The sequence below is a fragment of the Sinocyclocheilus anshuiensis genome, unplaced genomic scaffold (assembly GCF_001515605.1).
Source record: "Sinocyclocheilus anshuiensis isolate Anshui unplaced genomic scaffold, SAMN03320099.WGS_v1.1 scaffold2181, whole genome shotgun sequence".
Classification (NCBI taxonomy): domain Eukaryota; kingdom Metazoa; phylum Chordata; class Actinopteri; order Cypriniformes; family Cyprinidae; genus Sinocyclocheilus; species Sinocyclocheilus anshuiensis.
Genome location: NW_015552262.1, coordinates 457,331 through 466,748, shown reverse-complemented (window position 1 = coordinate 466,748; position 9,418 = coordinate 457,331). Strand labels below are relative to the sequence as shown.

General features: G+C 35.2%; 1 long non-coding RNA gene across 1 annotated transcript in view; it reads left to right on the top strand.

The window, feature by feature from the left end:
• Window positions 1–9,418, top strand: part of LOC107663537 (uncharacterized) — a 30,068-nt gene that overhangs the window by 382 nt on the left and 20,268 nt on the right. The gene's annotated exons all lie outside the window — the stretch shown is intronic.

The window sequence follows — 9,418 nt, the reverse complement described above, 5'->3', positions numbered from 1 at the left end:
ATGTTATTATACAAATTTGTGTCCTCATAAACCACATAAACATGCACACACACACACACACACACACATATAAATTTAATATTATTATTAAAATATTTAAGAAATAATTTCAGTATTAAATAAGCAGTGAATTTTTAAAAAATATGATTAATAATACTTTCAGAATGTACTTTATTAATGGTCAAGAAGCGAGTTCTTCGTCGTCTGCAATACATACTCTGACACAATTTTGGACATTTGTGTGTCAAGGTCATTACGTTTTTGACCTTTTATGAAAAAGCATGTTTTGCTAAGACATGGGTAATCCTATGAAAATGTGTGGACATTCATGACTCAAAAATTCCTGATTCATGTTTGTAATTTTCTTTTCTTTTTTTGAAAATAATAATTAAGTTATGATTGGCTATTTCATTTGATTTTTTTTTAACAAATTTCATATATTTTAAGTGAGCTGAAGTGTCCAGATGTAATTTTCTTTTCTTTTTTTGAAAATAATAATTAAGTTATGATTGGCTATTTCATTAGATTTTTTTTTTTACAAATTTCATATATTTTAAGTGAGCTGAAGTGTCCAGATACTCTTTTGGGGTTCACTATATTAATCTGCCTCTATTAGGTAATTGTGGAATTTCAGCACATGCCTTCGTGAGACGGGTGGGAAACAGGTGTTTGCTCATTTTGGGTCAAAAACGGGGGGTGATAGCGGCCATTTATCTGCACATTAGAGAGTTCAGGCACTTCTGCGGAACAGATGAGAAAAACACTTCATAATGGGATGATCAATGATGCGCCGCTGCGATTCCTTTGAAGGGTCCAGATCCGTGTTTTTATGTTTGAACTCTTTGATGTTAGAATAACAGCCCTCATGATGCTTTATATAGCACAAGTGTTTTTCAGAGATGGATTTTTGCATAAATCTAAAATGTACATAACCATGCAAGCTTTAGTTTTATGATTTCTGTCTACTATTGAAAATGCCAGATAAACTTGTATTTAGTCCATTTATTAGATACACTACCTTTCAAAAACTTGGAGTCTGTAAGATTTTTTAAATGTTTTCGAAAGAAGTCTCTTATGCTCACCAATGCTGCATTTATTTGATCAAAAATACAGTAAAAACAGTAATATTGTGAAATATTATTACAATTTTTGTATGTGAATATATTTTAAAATGTAATTTATTCCTGTGATGCAAAGCTGAATTTTCAGCATCATTACTCCAGTCTTTAGTGTCACATGATCCTTCAGAAATCATTCTAATATGCCGATTTGCTGCTCAAGAAACATTATTATTAATGTTGAAAACAGTTGTGCTGTTTCATATTTTTGTGGATTTTTTTTCAGCAATCTTCGATTTAATATAAAGTTCAAAAGAACCACATTTATTTGAAATCTTTTGTCACATTATAAATGTCTTGACTGTCATTGATCATTTTAATGCATCTTGCTGAAAAAATTCACTTCTTCCAAAAAGTAATTTTACTGCCCCCAAACTTTTAAATGGTAGTGTATATGCAGGTGAAGACCTCATCATAACAATGTATAAAAATGGATATGTTACATAAAGACAACAAGACACTGTCTTTGCATTGCCTTCCTTCTGATCCCAACATTAGGAAAGAGTGGATGAAGTTTATTTTTAATGAAGTTCTAGACCGCGTCAGTATGAACTTGGTCCTTTGTTCACTTCATTTTACCGCGGATTCGTTTACAAACAAGGCACAATTCAACGCAGAATTTTCAGAAAGATTGAAACTAAAAGACGTTGCTGTGCCGACAATAATGTCTCACCACACAAGTGTGAGTAACCGTTTTTATTACTTGATCACTATTGCTTTGTCTGTTATTACAGATAGTTTGATATGTACTGAGTATTTATGTGTTTTTAACCTAAATCACAGCAGCGTCCATCTATGAAGGATGTAGGCTGTCAAACATACACAACGCAACTGTTAGCCAATCATAGCAGTGGGCATTTACTTCCGTGTCTACAATCCACCACGCCTTTTCAAACAGGGCGTTCTGATGAAGGGGGTCAAAACAGGAGAGAAAATATGCCTATTACTTCTAAATTATGATGTTGTTTTGATGTAAAGATTTTGATAACATTATAAGTGGACGTCAGAGAACAGCACAAAATAATGAAAAGAGGCAGTTCATGACCCCTTTAAAGGAAGAAGCGACCCTCAAGGGTGACTAAAATATCACCTGTAGCTCTATGTTTCATGGTTACCATGAAGCAGCGACAGTAAAGTCTCCAACTGAGGTCCCTGTTGGCCCCGGAGCTGAGTTGTTCAGGTTTTTTTCCCCTCTACAGCATGTCATCTCTAGAGAGTCACAAGTAGAGAGACACAACCAACACAGTGACTGAATGTTACGTTTGGATCAAAACAAAACACCAGTACCTCTGTGTTATATTGTAAGAGTTCAGTTAGAGGTGTAGGGAGTGTTGTGAGGAGTTCTGAGTTCAAAATGTAAAAAGAAAAAAAAAAAAAGGTTCTTCATTGTTATCTATGGTTCCATGAAGAACCTTTAGCATCCTTGGAGCCTTTTTTAGGTTATCAGAATGTTCTTCAGTTGGTTCTTTTAAGAACTGTTCACTAAGAGCATCTTTGGGGAACCAAAAATGGTTCTTCTATGGCAGGGGTGTCCAAACTCGGTCCTGGAGGGCCGGTGTCCTGAAGAGTTTAGCTCCAACCCCAATTAAACACACCTGAACCAGCTAATCAAGCTCTTACTAGGCATACTAGAAACTTAAAGGCAGGTGTGTTGAGGCAAGTTGGAGCTAAACTCTGCAGGATACCGGCCCTCCAGGACCGAGTTTGGGTAGCCCTGTTCTATGGTATCGCAGCAAACCCCCCTTATTTTTAGGAGTTATGTAGCCTGTCACATGTTTTAACTCAAGCAAACTATGTCGTCCCTGCATGTCTGAGGATGAGACAGACACATGCTATGAATAATTATGGCTTTGTTATTTAAATAATGAGTGATGTGTGTGAACAGACGGAGTAGAACCACACAGATTGTGACTTGCGTTTTCAAACGTTTTTTAATTATAATAATTAACAAAACCTGGCAGTGGCATTATATTAAAATGACTATATAAATACAAAACAATCATAAATACAATAATTTAAATCCATAATTCTGTAAACGTTTAAGTAACTAAATAGGATTTACCCTTTTTATTGAATTTTCATGTTTTTCTCATTGTTCATGATAATGGGTAGATAGTTGATCTAGTTTAAAAGATAGTTTATCTTTTAATCAAATGAAAATTAAACCCTTCCATTTTTTTCAAGCAAAGTGCTGCACAAGAGGTTTACGGATAAAATTAAAACATGGAAGAAAAATTGTGTGATTATTCCTTAAAAAATTATGTTTTAATAATAATTTTATTATGAGTAGTAGTAGTACTATTATTACATTAAGTCTTATATTTCTGTCACAGTTTCAAGTTAAACCTAACTTTTATTTTATGTTGCTGTGAAGACCTTTAAGTTTCTGTTTTTTATGATATGATGATAGTTTTTCTCAAATGAAATGGTAAAATGCTCATAAAGTGACTCTCAGAGCAGTTCTGGAGATTATGTTCATACTCATATATTGAGGCGGCAGAGGCTGAAAACACAGCAAGCGTCACGCGTACTTCACTATGTGTGTAGCAAATTTATAGGGCCCTACAGATATAGGATGTGTCTCATTCAGCTCGCTATTTCTGTAGTTAGCGTACTGTAAATAGATTTGTCATTTCTAGGGCTGTCCCATGTTAAAATCACAATGTTGTTGTGTTGTTGATAAATACCAGTGATGTTTTGATTAATGTTGTAGGAAATTTAGACATCAGTTACATGTATGAATATTTTAGTGCAGAGTTCCTCATTCTTTGTTGAGCTGCTTTCCTGCAAAGTTTAGTTGGGTTAGTGAATCAGGACCAAGCGGCAACCTCCCACTCTCTCTTGGGAAGCCAACAAGGAAGTGACTTAAACTGTAATTCGTCAACTGGCCGCTAGAGGCTGACTGCAAAAGGGAGTCAATCCCATAGACTCCCCATGTTAAAATGCCCAACTTTACAGCAGAAAAAAACATGTTTACAGCCTGGTTCAAAAAATGATTTTGGTCTATATAGCTAATTTTGCCCTTCATGACAACTGTGAGGGCGGTGAATTTTTTTATAAGTCATCCATTTAAATTATATTAAGCCTTAAAGTTCTGCATAATTAAGGGCGTGGTCACTTGAGTGACAGGTGGATTGCCGCTGCTGTCACCACCGTCGAGCTAGTTGGGCGTGGTTTCAGCAACCAGCTCCCGCCTTTTTGCCCATTTTCGATTATCCGGGAGTGACGCGCTGCCAAGATGGTGACGGCCGGCTCTGCCCACTTTGAGCTTCAAAAACGCTCTTCAGGAACCTACGGGTGACGTCACGGACACTACGTCCATGTTTTTATACAGTCTATGATCAGGACCCTTGCTGGCTGATTTGTGTTCCAGGGCTATTATAAAAAATCTAAACCTAGAACAATAAACAAAAATGTTACTTGAAATAAGATAAACATTAACTGAAAAAAAGATATACAAACTTAAACTTTTTTCAGCTACATTGTAAAAAATTCTACCTTCTTCAACTTACATACTTTTTAAAAGTATAATCAAATTGGCTGTAGGCCTACAAGTCATTTCGACTCAAATTTCAACTTGAAAGTGACGTGATGTGTGGCCAAGTATGGTGTCCCATACTTGGAATTTCTGCTCTACATTTCACCCATCCAAGTGCACACACACAGTAGTGAACACACACACACACCCGGAGCAGTGGGCAGCCATTTTTTGCTGCTTGCTCAAGGGTCTCACCTCAGTTGCGATTACTGAATTTGGAAGAGAGCCCTGGTCATTCACTCCCCCCACCTACAATTCCTGATGGTACTGAGACTCAAACCCATGACCTTCGGGTTACAAGTCTGACTCACTAACCTTTAGGCCGTTAGGACACGACTGCCCACTTAACTTATATTAAAGTCCGCGTGAACCGGAAGTTCACTTCACTGACTTTATTTCAGTGTAGTGACGTATTTCCAGCTGAAACGGAATATTGAATAGAGGGCATGGTTTTATTTTTGCGCTCCTCCTCTCTGTCTCTCACTCATAGCAACCTAACGGTTGGAGGGGTGTGTTTAAGGATATTCTGCCCAAGCCGTCAAACTGACGTCATCAGAAAAGGAATGTCATTCCAGAGCGGAAGTAAATGTTCCGATTTTTATTAAAGATTACCAAGACAAAAATTTTTTTCAGCGGATTAACTTGCATGGATTAATTGTTAACATCAAGACTAGCAATGTGCTCTAGTAAAGTAAATAAAGTAAATTTTGATTTCATGCGGACTTTAAACTTATATTCAGCTGACTTAAAATTGAGTTGAATCTTGTGTAAAAATAAAGTTGAAATTGGTTAAATTATTTTGATTTATTTTGAAATTATTTTTTTTTAAGCTAAAGTAATGGAGAAACATCTTACCATAACATACAGTGCGTCCCAGTTTGCGTACTTACGCACTATTCTGTTCCGTTTTGTAGTATAAATAATGGTGTGTTCACACACTGAAAATTCCAAAAGGAAAAAGTGCACTTTAAATACCCGGATGATGCATTTAATTAACCGAAAAAGCTAAATATAAACATAAAAGTAATATAAAAATATTAATAAAAACTATAAAAGTATATTAGTGATACTAAAATAAGATTGTCATGTTCTCTGACTCACAATATGGAGCAGATATAGATAAAGTAGAATTAAAATAGAATAGAAAGTGCTAGAGTTAGAGTTATTAATTAATAATGGTTAATTCATAATTAACCATTATTAATTAACAATTAATTATGGTTTAAACAGTAATTTTGTTATTGACAGTTACGAATGTGTGAGTGTAATATAAGCAGCCCTTATTGATCTACCTATAGCCAGCTATAGGCTATTAAATGTATTATTATTTTTTTAAGATCACTTGATCATTTTAATTAACAGTCATGTGATTTCAGCGCATTTCCGCTCTGTTGGTGACATCACTGACCTCAACAGCATCTGAGAGCACGCGCGGTGCGTCGCCATGGCAACAGGCCCCTGAACAGATGATGTCTCTGATGATGATCGCTCTGTTCACATTAATGAACTAATGTACGCACTAATGTACATATACCGATTATGTATCATAAGCAGGGCGCTGGTGTGTCAATATGTGTGGACGCTCACGAGTCTCCATCATCCATAATTAAGAGTGTTGTCGCCCTCTTGTGGTTAGAAAAGGGAAATGCACAAGTAACCCAATTGCACTTTTAATGTAATGATGGCAAGACGCTCTTTAGCATAATTGTTCCAGTTAGAACCAAAAATGCAATGTTAAATGAAATGAAGTGCTTCTAACAATATGACCATGCTAGAAAACTAAGAAATGAGTTGTGTTGACATCAAAGACAGTAGCAGTATCTAGTTTTATGACTGAAATTCATGTCATATGGTAGAAATGAGCAAAATCCTGAAGCAAAACTGTGCATCTAACCTAAAAAAAACATAGAAGAACCTTTTATTTTAAAAGTGTATTGCATATTTTTTTTTTCATTTATTTTTAGCCAAAAAATATGTTAAAGAAATGAATTAAAAAGGTTTCAATCACGACCATGATGTAATGAACCATGAGCTAAAGAGTTACCGCTGCAGAGTTATTGGACATTAGTCTCCTGGATAATAGAAATGCATGATGTATCGGCTGATATTGGATATTTAGTTATTTATTTTCAGATTCAGATGACTTTTACCAACATCTAGCACTAACAAAGCAAAACAAAATTCTCTTAAAAAGCAACAAGTTAAGCCCATTTCTTGAAACAATTGCAACAATTATTATTAATATTACTTTAAAATGTGCAGTAAACTCTATTTCAGACCATTAAAGCATTAAATCTGAATTCTAGAGTTTTTTATGGACTAACTCTCTCCTCCATTATTATGAGCACTTTTTTCTATCCCTTTTTCTAAAGCAGATTTCAGAAATAAACATTTATCTTCACTAATAAATATTTTTATTCACTGAAAAAAAAATAGTGTAGAAACAATTTCACTTAAAATTGCTAGCACATTTCACAAGTAATTACAAATAAATGGCAAGTAACACAGTGAATTAAACATGAAATTAAAAAAAAACATAAAAAGAAAGACTAAAATAGTATTTTATTGTAAAACACACTGCAGTAATCTTTGTTTTATTTACAACTTCGGAAAATAGTTTTTACAATGCATCTTTCATACAGCATATTATAAATGTTGTTATTTGTTTCTATTTTTTTGTATAAAATAGTTTAGAATAAATGTTTACTTTTACAGTTAAAACCTGAAATGCACAGAAACAGGTAACATAAATATTTTTCACACACAACACATAAAGGCACTAGAAATAAACAGTTAGTGTAGCTTGTACATCTTCTCAGTGTGACAGTGAACATGAGCTCCAGCTTTTGTCCAGTACATTGCATTACATTAACCTTAGGTTCTCTTCAATGCTGTGGGAAAAAGCCTTGGCTGGTTGCCTAGTGACCAGCACTCACAATAGAGACATCATATACATGAGCTGACCTCACGCACAAACACACAAACAAGCAACGACTTCTCTAATGACTGGAAGCTTATTAAAACACGTTGAGGAGAGACCAGACGAGATTTGCTTGCCACTATAAGAATCTCAGCTGCTAAACAGCACACTGAATCAATAACCATCTTCATATGCATTCATTAAAGCTATTAATATCCAATTTTGTCCGGAGAAGAACAGTTCCTCAAATGCGAGACTCTCTAATGTATGCAATGGTAGAAGTGGACCTGAATTCACTCTCCACTGGTTTCTGTGGGTGGTGGAATAGTGCTTAATGCTTATAGGGTTTAATATTAACTGCAAATTCTATTCTATTCTATTATTTCACTGTAAACGTCATTGTATTTATGCAGTAAGCTTTGTTCTGTTTTTTATAGGAATAATTACATTTTAAAATATCTTAAAATAAGTTATTTTAAAATTGAATTATATATACACACACACACACACACACACTATAATTTTAAAGATTAATATATTGCCTTTTAATTAATTAGATATGTTTTTAATAATATTATTTAATTTCAGATTTTATATTATTTGTATTTTTTTATATATAATATAATTTTTACCTGACAGTATATGGTAAGATAACTTGCAGCTAACCAATGAAGAGTTTTGTACTGTATGATTGTTTAATTAATTGATCAATCATGTATTTATTTTCTTTTTGTTTTGGAGCTGGTGAAGGATCTTTCTGATTGTCTTCCGTTCTCTAATCATTCCCTCAGACGTGAGACAGTCCCACATTAAACCGTCACTGAATCCTCAGGGGTTTGAGGTCGTCCAGCCCACTGTATTTAGAGAGAGACAAAAAGACCAAAGCTCTAAAACTCCAGCTATTATTTCAGCACAACAGCCGAATAACATCTCAGCCTCCACCTGTCTATTCGTCGCAATAGATCTTTTTTTAAAAACAACAGTATTTGAATAGAAATGAATGATTCGTGCTTTACCAAAATACACATAAACCTCACGGCCTTGGCCCAGCTAGACACATTTCTGGGAATGTGTTCAACAAATCTGCAGCAGTTCGAAATAGGTTTGATTGCATTTCAATGATAAAATCACACACACACATCATCACACGCGGCTTTTTTTTCTTCAAATGTGCATTGAGTTTTCGTGCGATGAGAGAGGCAGAGTGTGTGATGTTATGCACTGGTACACTAAGTGCTCTGTGTACTCACATTCAGCCGGGGAGAAAATAATGAGACAGTGAGAGCGACAGAGGACGAGAATGATAGAAAAAGAGAAAATAGTGTCTCCCCTCTGAGAGTATAGCGTGAGAGCAGGGCAGGATAGAGAGATCTGACAAACCAGAGACAAAAGACTCGTGCACAACTTTGGGATTTACTCAACTAGAGCTCGCAAAATACAACAGGAAAGAAAGAAAAAGATGTCAGAAACGGACTCCAGGAAAAAGAGCTTCACCAAAGGCAGAAGTGCCACTTTCAGCATCGACGGATATAGCTTCACTATTGGTAAGAAACGAATAGATGACAGAATCAGGATTTAATGGAAACTTGCGTGTACATTTTCATGAAACATTTAATGACGATCCTTTCTTTAGTTATTGAAATTCATCAAGGCTAGATGTACAGTCATTTTTTTCGTGCATGTTGATTTTCAGGATGTGATGTGTGAGTGTTTGATTTCTGAAAAGATTATTTCAGGTGAGCACAACTCCACGGCGCCATAGCAACCAGTAAAATGCACCTGACCACACACACACACACACACACACACACACACACACACACACACACACACGCACACGCA